The following is an 11937-nucleotide window of genomic DNA, read 5'->3' on the forward strand; positions in this document are numbered from 1 at the left end:
TAAGTTAATCATACTTATTTGTGTTTTTCATTGACCGCACCCCCAACCATCTTCTCCTCATTTATCATCCACGGTCAACTATCTCTCATAATTACAAAATTAATAATTTATGTAACTTTTAATAGTTGTATAAAGTGTTAATTTATGTAACTATAAATACAAATTTATTAACAGATTTTACCTTTTATACCTATTAACACAAGTATTTCCTGGCATTCGCTCCCTTATATGTGTCTACTTCTGCATGGTGGTGGTAACAATTTACTCAAAAGATATAAATGCCTTTTTTGTTAATCTGGGCCTAAATAAAAAATCTATCTCTGAATTCCAGTAATGACAGTTGTACCCTTTTTCATTCTGTATTTGGCCATCAGAGAGCAGCACATTAGCTACCAGTGCTATGAATTCTGAGTTGAAATAAATTAGGGTTCCTTGAACACCAATGTTACCTTCTTATATTATGATTTGTTATATTCTTATACTTTTTTTAATTGTTTTTTATTCTATTATAGTTGTCTAGGTTTTTTATACTGATAAAGACCTGAAATTTTGGCCAACACACAGCACAAACGAAATAAGTTTTACATAATTTCATTCGTAATGGTACTGGTGGCTGTAGTTACAGTATACACAAGTAGATAGTAGTGTCACTACAACTTCGTCATCTGCTCATCTCTGTCGTAGACGTCCCCTCTATCTTTTTCCTTCCACATACCAAAACAATAATTTCTTAATGGGTGAATCACTATCCATTCATGCAACATTTGCAACAATAGGAGCTAATTCATTCTACTCATTTGTAAAAGAAATATCATAGAATACTGTAATACTGAATAAGAAAATATTTAAGAGCAAGGTTTTAGTACAATAAATTTGTTCAGGAAAACACATTCTTTGTTGGTCAGAACTTTATAGTAATAAAATTACATAGAAATTAGAGGCACAATTTGATAACTTTCCCTGTATTTTGTTTTAGAAACTTTATCTCAAAATTTGTTTAATTTGGTTAAGCTATTCCTAATTTCATAAATTTATATACCTAATTTATATTTATTTATTTAACTTAAACACTTATATAAATTGTTTAAGTTAAAGTGGGATTTCATATAACTTTTAAAAGTTATATAAATTTAAATATATTTTTTCAATTTCTTGAGACAGGTAATTATTTATAAAAGAAATCAAATCCTTAATTGAAATAAAAATGATTGAAAAATAATAAATCTATCCTTGTTTAAATGGTAGTGATAGTGGATAATCTGAAAATTAGAAGTTTTAAATATTTATGAATTTTTAAAAAATAGGGTTTTAACTTATAATTAATGACCTGGGCACAATAGCCTACAAAACAAATTTTAAATTTTGATATGAGGTGAGAATTTGTATTGAAGATTGTCCTTGAGGATTGCCGAAATGGCCGAAACGTTGGACTGTTGATGTAATAAGAAGTGTTGAGACTATACAAGGATACAATTTTTGATTTATTTAATAAGTTATATAAATTATTAATTTTGAATAAATGATAATTTTCAATTATTGAGAAAATAGGTTACATCACAAACAACTAATTTTAGTTTTTACTTTATTTTAGTTGTTCTTGTCTGTTGAAACCCTGCAAAGTGGGGCGAAATTTTGGCTCACATTAAATAGTTTAATTACTATTTTAGTTTTTTTTTTTTTTTTACTGCATCTTACTTTTAGATATTATACATGGTTAAATGACGATCTTCCAAATTGAATGTTGGATTAAACGGTTTTGTGATACAATTAAAACTACATCACTTAACGTATTTTAAAAGTAAATCACTATCACTTAGTGCTAGAAGCAATTTTTTTTTGTTTTTATTTACATTCTCACTTTAACATACTTGACTAAATATATTTTTCAATATTAGCAAAAATTTCCTTTTTAAATGTTTGAAACTCTTCATCGATAAAAAAAAAAATACAAAAAAAGAATTTTCTAAAAAAACAGATTTTGTAATTAAATTAAAATAAACTCATTTAATGGATTTTAAAAGTAAATTATTACATATTATAGTACAAGAGCCCAAGAGGAGAAAAAAGGCAGCTATTTCATCCCAATTTTTGATTACTTTAATGAAAACTTTATAATTATTAGTCAAAATTGATGAGTGCCAAGTATACGTTGGGGAAATAAAAAATGGCGGCTGTTTCAAAACGTTAAAAATAATTAATTTTACATTCGGAGCTCTGTATCTTTAAAACTACCAATGACAATAGAAAATCTAAGTTAACATCATTTAAAGTTGAGTAAATTTGCAAGAATATAAGCCCTAATAGAGGTATTTACGTTCAATATTTCTTGATATATAACTTTTTAAAAAGCAACATTTGATAATGTTGTACAGAACATAGTAAAAGATCAGTAGTTAGTCAATTTACTTTGAAAAATCTATATTTTAAAAACCATTTGACATACAGCACTCAAATTAAAATTAGTTTAATGGACTATAAAGAAGTTTGACCTTTAACTTTGTAGGAGTAGTAGTTTTATGTTTGCTAAAATAAATTGATTTACAGTTGTTCGGACAAATTTTCATTTGCCAAATTTATATTTATATGGGAATATCAGTTACTACTTTAAAATAATTGAATAAATATAGATAGAGTCTCTGATTAATATATGGTAAAATAAGATAAATGGTTTTGTAATATCATCAGAATAATCTGACTTAATGTTTTTAAAATTAAATAATTATCCATTAGTACTATTAAGAACTTTTTTGTAGTACTTCAAATTAGTTAAATTAATATATTTTCCAATATTAGCCAAATTCTTTTTCTTTTTTGAATTATTGAAACTTAATATCAATCAAGAAAAATAAATAGAAGTTTCTGATTAAAAGCTTTTATAATATGATTAGAATAATCTGACTTAATGTTTTTTAAAAGTAATTAAATTATCCGTTAATACTATGAAGAACTTTTTTATAGTTTTTGCTTAAAATTCTTCCTTCAAATTAGTTAAATTAATATATTTTCCAATATAAGAGAAAAATATGTTTAATTTTTAAATTCTTAAGATTTTATATCAATTAAAAAAATAAATAGATTTTTTTTCCAAATATATTTTGTAATATCGTTAGAATTACATTACATTTAATTTACTTTAAAAGTAAATCAGTAATTTTTAGTATTCTAAAGAACTTTTTTTGTAGTTCTTGGTTAAAGTTGTTACTTTAAAATACTTGAATAAATATATTTTCCAATATTAGAGAAAATTATGTTTTATTTTTTAAATGCTTTAAACTTTATATCAATCAAATAAAAATAAATTGAGTTTTTGGATTAAAATGTTTTCGAATATAATTAGAACTACATCACTTAATCTATTTTAAAAGTAAATCATTATCCGTTATTATTATAAAGGATCTTTTTCTAGTGGTTGGTTTAAGGTATTACTTTAAAATACTAGAATAAATAAGTTTTCCAATAATAGACAAAATTATGTTTCTTTTTAAATAATTGAAACTTTATATCATTGAAGAAGAAAAAATAACAAAATAAATAGAATTTTGGGTTAAACAGTTTTGTGATATAATTAGAATGGCATCATTTAATGTATTTAAAAAGTAAATAATTATCTGTTAATATTGTAAAGAACCTTTCTCTAGTTTTTGGTTTAAGGTATTAATTTTAAATACTTGGATAAGTATATTTTCCAATATTAGCTAAATTGTGATTTATTTTATAAATTCTTGAAAATTTACATAAATGAAGAAAAAAATACAAAAATAAATAGAGTTTCCGATTAAAAGGTTTTGTAATATGGTTATAATAACCTGACTTAATGTATTTTAAAAATAAATCATTGTTTAGTATTGTAAAGAACTTTTTTGTAGTTTTTATTTAATGGTATTACTTTAAAATACTTCAATAAATATATTTTCCAATATTAGAGAAAATTATGTGTCTTTTTAATGAATGATATGAAAATAAATAGAGATTTCTGATTAAAAGGTTTTGTAATATGATTAGAATAATCTGGCTTAATGTTTTTTAAAAGTAAAAAATTATCCGTTATTACTATGAAGTATTTTTTTCTAGTTTTTGGTTTAAGGGATTATTTTAAAATACTTGAATAAGTATGTTTTCCAATATTAGAGAAAATTATGTGTCTTTTTAAATGAGTCATTTTTAAATCTTTAGTATTTTGGTTTTTTTTATTTCAAGGTAATTCTTTAAAATACTTCAATAAATATATTTTCCAATATTAGAGAAAATTATGTTTTATTTTTTAATCCTTAAAATTTTATATCTATCAAAAATGCAATAATTTAAAGAGTTTTTCAACAAACATATTTCGTAATATCATTAGAATTTCATAATTTAAATCTAATCATAATTTTTATTGTTGTAAAGAACTTTTTTGGTTAAAGTTGTTACCCTAAAATACTTGAATAAATATATTTTACAATATAATAATAGAGTATATTTCTTTTTTTAAGTGCTTGAAACTTTATATAATTGAAGACAAAAAGTACAAAAATAAATAGGATTAAAGATTAAAAGGTTTTTTAAAATTATTGTAATAATTTAGATAAAGATTATATTTGTAGGGAGTGTTGGGGGATAGAGGTGCAGGTGGCGCTGCAGTCGGCGACCAATGGCGTCCCCTCAGTCTTCCAGCCCACTCGGTGTGTACGGTATTGTCAGTGTCTGTGTTAGTGTTTGTGCCATTCAGATTAAACATTTGTCGAGAATAGATTTATATTTTTGTGCAAACTGTTAGTGATATAAATCTCTCAAGTTGTCTTCTGTATCGATTCATCTGTTCCGGCTTTTGAAGTCCTCGCTACAACTAAGAGGTAATCGTTAGAAGTTATTTACTACCAATCTCTTTGGGTTCGCGTGGGCGACCGTCTCATCTTTGCCAACTCTTTGACTTTTTTTTTTTTTTTTCGATGCACCTTCACCTATTACATAAACCGATAACGAAATTGGACTTATCGGCTATTTTCCGATACACGAACTATCTATTTAAAATATTGCCGGGATCGTTAGGAATTTATTATAGTTGCTTACAAATTCATTCTGAGATACAAAAAACAAAAAAAACAACAACACTTAAAATTATACATTAATTCATCACAACCATATAAGTTAAATCAACCTCTCCTTGTACATATAAGTTCACATAGTCACTATTGATCTCCGTGTTTATACACACTGTTTATTCATTATTATTTTCTTTGATTATGTCACATTCCTTATATGTTTGCCCTTATACTTCGATTATTCCATCACATTTACCGCTTAAAATGTACGTATGCACCTGTACTCAAACCTGTGTGTATGTTGAGTGAGTTGTCATGTTCACAGATTTGACAGATGTCCAATATTCATAATATTATTATTATTTTTTTAAATCTAAAGTTTATTTTCAATTATATGTTTGATTATATCAATGTAAAGGTATTATTATATTTGAATTACCTTCTAAACATACTTATCAAAATTATCACCTTTTGATGTTGTTATATCTGTTTAAATAATGTTACTATAAGATATAAATGTGAAATTTCAATTATTTTTCATTATATGTAAAAAAATGTATATTTATGTATTATTATAATTTTTTTTTTATCCAGGGTTTATTAACCCAAGATTTAAAATAATGGGTACAAAAAATTCTCACAAGATTATGACGACAGTGTGTTGTTACCTTGGTGGTGTTAGTAAACATTTTTCTTGCATAACCGGTTTTTAATATCAAAGAAATCAACAGATTTGCAAATCTTTTCAAATTACGTTCTGCTATTTATAGATGAATCTATTACAAGAAAATAAAGAAAACATAGAATTCATTTTGTTATATAAGTTGTTTTCCACCTTTTTTTTTTTCACATATTTATTTTTAAAATATTTTATCCATAATTATGTAATTTATTAATATTCTTATTAACGTAATATATAATTAATTTAATCGATGTCGATTATAATTCCATGTTCAATTTTTTGTTGTTTTAATTTTCTTAGTATAGTTATCTTCATTAAAGGTCTACATTTTATATTTTATTTTCAGTTAAGGAAAAAATACTCACATGAAACTTTGGATAAACCTACCTCTATGATTTATTACTCAAATAAAACAGTGATATAAAAAATACACTTGAAATATTCCTAAGAAATATTTATGAAGTAATTTGAAAATAAATAATTTTACATATTTAAAATTAAAAAAATAAATTCACCGTTGCGGAAAATTTCATGTAAATTGTTTTATAATTAACTATAGAATGAACCTTCCTCTCCTTTGACCTCGAATATCCTTCGGTTGAAAAACCTTTGAATATTCCTTTTGAAACGAAAATTTTACCTTATCTCTTTTCTTATTTTTTTTTTTATACCTTTGTTATTATTATATTTTATCTTTAGTATTCTACCTCTTTGTTTTATTTTATTTTTTTAAATTAACAAGAGTCAGATCTCCCCCTCTTTCCTATTTCTTTTAACGTTATATTACAAGGAAGACGCCGCTTTCAAGATATCTTTCTGCCTAAGGGGTTTTATCGATCTTAGTTTTGGTTTATATAGAAGTTTTAAAAAGTATATTATTATAAAATATTGAGATAATTCAATCTAATGAATCAGATTTAAATATTGTTAAGTAAAATTAATTGTATGCTTAAAAAATTCGTATAAATTGATGGATAATTTCGTTCTTGACTATTTTATTTGATAGGTGATCGGTACCGAAAGGGTTTGTCTATGGGTGGCAAAAAGGTGCATTGGTAATTATGGGTAGAGGCGAGGAAACCTTAACACTAAATACAACTATGTTGATAAAAGATTTTGTAATAAAAAGAGACAAGAAGACATATACGGTTAGCAGCTGAAATTATGACAATTTAAGTGATATAGAAGGGAATACAAAATAGTAAAATAAAACTATTTATTGTTAACTAACGTTTCGCCTCATTTTGCAGAGCTTCCTCAGGGCTAAATGACAAAAAATTAAAATAAATATATAGAGAAAATACGAAAATAAAATATATAATTTTTTGTTTTCTTTATAAAATATATAAAACTATTAGTTTAGTTCTTTAGGTTAAAATATTCGGGCTGGATAATTTAGAAGGCTACTCTATGTATAAATATAATTCAGGATATAGAATAAGATGTAGGGCTTAGTAACGAACGGTTGATTAGAATGCTAATAAACACTGAACCGACGGGTGCTTAGGGGAAGACCGAAGCGTTGGTGGGAGGATTGCGTCAAGACTGATTTAGTTGACTTTGGTTTGGACAGGTGTGTGTATACGGCGATTGTTGGTATCGTTATTGAACCTTCGGGTTCGTATGATTAAATTTTTATTAATTTAAATAAATATGTTAAACTTCCTCTATTTTTATTATTATTAACCATATGAATACTGAAAACTTGTCATATGCTCTCGTAGTCTAGTCGTCTAGACTCATATCAATGCAGTCCTGATCAAGATCAAAATAATTTGAAATTGTATATGAAAATGATTTACCATAATTAAATATGAAGTAGATGTTCGATGGTGAGGGCAAAATGGAACAAAAAAATATTTTTAACTATTTATTTACCGACGTTTCGCCCCACTTTGCAGGGCTAATATACTAAAAATAGAAGCAACATACAACAAGATACAAAATAACTAGAAATATGTTGATAATTTAAGACTATATATATTATATTTAATAAATTATTGTCATCTTATTATCTTACTTTATTAACATATTTTTAGTTCATGTTTATCTTTTTTATCTCTGATGAAGCCTTGCAAAATGGGGCGAAACGTTTTTTTGTTTGTGCGTAAACTATTTTTTGTTCCTTTCTGAACGCTCCCTCTACCATTTCCTTCATAAGTTTTAATTAATTCAAATTTTATCATTGTGTTAATAATTACTAATATATATATTGTCAATTTCGTCTGGCACAGGATAAGACATAATTAATCGCAAATCATATAATTTATACGTATCATCCTTCTCATATTCCTTATGAATATGTAAATTAGAAGTTGGCGCCTCAAAGGGAGAATATATTTTAACATTAAAGAATTCTAAAATAATTTATGCCGTAATCTCGGCATGCTTTACAAGTATCCTAAATTCTGTATCCTTCCTTATTAGACCACCCTTTGTCCCTCCCCCCCCCCCCGAAAAAAATAAACATAAAAAAATAACTGGTAGCCTCCGGTACGAATTTTCCCCATTACTTATAAAAATAAAAGTAACTTTTTATTAAATTTACGAACCATCTTATTATCATTCATTGAACTGTAATATATTGAAAAAAGTTATAATGTATTACATCAAGATTTCAATAATGACTATTTTTTACGTTAGTTAAAACCTTATAAAGCAGCGGGAACTGACAATATTCCGAGTGAACTAATCAAGGCATGTGGTGAATATACCTTTTGGTTAAAACGATGCGGGATATTGAGGAAATGCCTGAGGGAGAGTCTAATTATTCCTGTTCGCAAAAAGGGGAAGAGGACGGATTGTAATAATAGTACAAGAACCGGGAAGAAAAAAAAGGCAGTTATCTCACCCCAATTTTTGATTACTCTAATGAAAACTATGTATAATTACTAGTCAAAATTAATGAGTCTGCCAAGTATAGGTAGAGGGAATAAAAAATGGCGGCTGTTTCAAAACCTTTAAAAAACACTAATTTTTCATTCGGAGCTCTTAAAAGCTATATCTTAAAAACTACCAACACCAGAAAATCGAAGAAAAAATTATTTAAAGAAGAGTAATTTTGCTGAAATATTAGCCCTAAAAGAGCAATTCACGTCCAATAGTTCTCGAGATATGGCTTTTTAAAAAGCAAAATTTCTTAAAAATCTACTGAAAGATTAGTAGTTAGTTAATTTATTTTGAGAATTCTATATCTCAGGAACTATGTAACGTACAAATGTCAATTAGCACTCAAATTAAAGATAGTTTAATGAGCTATAAAGAAGTTTGACCTTTACCTTCTTAGGAATAGTAGTTTTCATGATATTTGCTAAAATAAATGGATTTATAGTTGTTCGGACAATAAGTTTGATTTATGAAAAACTTCATTTCAGAAACCATTGGACGTACAGATGTCTACCAGCGATCCAATTAGAGCTATTTAAATTTACTACAAAATAGTTTATTATGTTTATCTTGTTAGGAGTAGTAGTTTTTATAATATTTGACAAAATAAACTCACAAAATGTTAATTCCTAGTTGTTCCTATACAATGTTGGATATTTGAAAAAATATATCTTTAGATCCATAAGACGCACATATGTCTGGCAACACTCAAAATAAAGGAAATTTAACTTACTATAAAGTACTTTATGACACTTATCTTCGTAGAGGTAGTAGTTTTTATGATATTCCCATATGAAAATGAGTTCGGCAAATGAAAATTTTTTCGAACAACTATAAATCTATTTATTTTAGCAAATTTCATGTAAATTATTACTCCTACGAAGATAAACATCATAAACTACATTAGAGCTCATTAAACTAGCTTTAATTCGAGTGCTAATAGACATCTGTACGTTAAATGGTTTTTGAGATATAAATTCACTAACTACTGATCTTTCAGTACGTCCCATACAACATTTTTATGAAATGTTGCTTTTTAAAAAGCCATATCTCGAAAACTATTTAATGTAAAAAACTTTATTAGGGCTCATATTTTAGCAAATTTACTCTTCTTTAAATGACGTTCTCTTAGGTTTTCTTGTGTTATTCCTACTTTTTAAGATATAGAGCTCCGAATGAAAAATTAGTTTTTTTTTATCGCTTTGAAACAGCCGCCATTTTTTATTCTCCCTACCTATACTTAGCAGATCCATCAATTTTGACTATTAATTATACATAGTTTTCATTAAAGTAATCAAAAATTGGGGTGAGATACTGCCTTTTTTCTCCTCTTAGGCTCTTGTATAGGGTCTTTTTTTAAGCCCGATAGAACTTGAAATTGTAAAAAATAACACAAAAAATTAAATTGTAATCAAAATTTTTTTTTTATTCGAAAGATCAATACGTGACATTAACATTTGAAAATGATTTTGGGCATATGGGCACCGCGGCTGTTCTTGACGAAGCGCATTCTGTAAAATTGTGTTCAGCGATGAGGCGCATTTTTGGCTTAACGGGTTTGTTAATAAGCAAAATTGCCGCATATGGTCGTGCGATTTGACACCTCTCGATTATTTCCTGTGGGGCTACGTGAAGTCACTGGTTTATGCTGATAAACTAGCAACAATTGACGCCTTGGAGGCCAGCATTGTTCGTGTTATTCGTGACATACGGCCAGCAGTGCTCGAAAAAGTGGCCCAAAATTGGACGTCCAGAATGCGCTTCGTCAAGAACAGCCGCGGTGCCCATATGCCCGAAATCATTTTCAAATGTTAATGTCACGTATTGATCTTTCTAATAAAAAAAAATTTTGATTACAATTTAATTTTTTGTGTTATTTTTTACAATTTCAAGTTCTATCGGGCTTAAAAAACACCCTACACCCTATACTATAACTATCGAGGAATCTCACTGCTTGCTGTATACTATAAAATCTTTACGCTAATCTTAACTAGTTGAATCACGAACACGCTCTATAAAATATTGGTGATTATTTATGTGGTTTTTGGTGATATGATAATCATATTTTTCATTACGTCAAATATTACAGAAAAAGTTGGAATAAAGCACGATACTTCATCAGCTTTATGTAGATTTCAAAAAGGCTTTCGATTCTATTGACCACCAGAAGCTGTATATTATTTTGATTGAAGTAGGAATACCAAAGAAGTTAGTTCGGATGTGCATGACCAAAACGTTTAATAAGGTATGATTCAATAATCATTATTCTTAGAAGTTCATGGTTCGGTTGGGTTTAAAACAAGGCGGTTCTTTATATTCTGTTTTATTTAATGAATACGTTATTAAAAATGTTAGGAAAGCAAACGAGTTTAACTTTAACGAGTAAAATACCGGTGCTTGTGTATACTGATGATTTTGTGAGGACAAGGAAACTACAGAACTAAAAACAACTGCGTTAATAAACTCCAGTAAGGAACTAGGTCTTGAAATAAATACGGATAAACACAATACATGGTTAGCAGTAGAAACTGGGACAATTTCAGTGATATAGTTGTTTTTCATTTAGCCGTGACGAAGCCCTGTAAAGTTGGGAGAAACGTTGGTTAACAATAAATAATTTTCTTTTACTATTTTGATACCTTTGTTGACCGCCACCCCGACTATCTTCCTACAATAGAATATGTTAAATTTTACCACTTAAAGTTAAACCCTTTTCAGTTTTCATTGCATTTTTAATAACATATTCTTGTGCTAGATTAAATAAAATAGGTGACAGTTGATAGCCTTGTTTGTTGATGTTGACAGTTGATAGCCTTGTTTGTTGTTGTTGTTGACAGTTGATACCTCGTACTTTCATTATTAAGATAGCAGTGATTAAAATAATATTTAACAATTAAACCTATCTCTAAGACTGAATCCAAGCTGGCACTGTAATACTACCTCGCTGCCAATAGCCCCCAAGTTTCCTTGAATGAATGCCGTCACGAAAGACGTTATTTTTGAAACAGTCGTTATATTTGCGTATTATTTGACGCTTGCGGTTTCGCAATGTCAACCGTACGGCATATCTTAAATATTTTTTCTGGGTTTCTCTCTACATTCTTTAGCTCATTGCCTTGGTAAACAACGGTATATATATAAATATGTGTGTATAGTATAGTATAATAATCCAATCCAATGAAGAATTAAAGTATAAATTAAATTTTTATTTATTTATTTATTTTTTTTAATAATTTATTTATTGATATTTACAACTGTATACACATATATACAACAAGTAAATTTGCTGTAGGTGACATAGTAACATGATAAAAACATGTGGAGAATCTACCCACTAATAGAATTCCA

At 27.3% G+C, this 11937-nt stretch overlaps 1 protein-coding gene across 1 annotated transcript in view; it reads left to right on the forward strand.

Moving 5' to 3' along the window:
- The first annotated feature begins 4646 nt into the window (after positions 1-4646).
- Positions 4647-11937, forward strand: part of LOC106692545 (Ca(2+)/calmodulin-responsive adenylate cyclase) — a 378170-nt gene continuing 370879 nt past the window's right edge. Inside the window, exon 1 of the mRNA XM_067050281.1 lies at positions 4647-4832. The gene's annotated coding sequence lies outside the window, so the exon portion shown is untranslated. The remainder of the gene's footprint in view (positions 4833-11937) is intronic.

Source organism: Halyomorpha halys, unplaced genomic scaffold, assembly GCF_000696795.3.
Source record: "Halyomorpha halys isolate HHAL.00 unplaced genomic scaffold, Hhal_1.1 Scaffold60.1, whole genome shotgun sequence".
Classification (NCBI taxonomy): domain Eukaryota; kingdom Metazoa; phylum Arthropoda; class Insecta; order Hemiptera; family Pentatomidae; genus Halyomorpha; species Halyomorpha halys.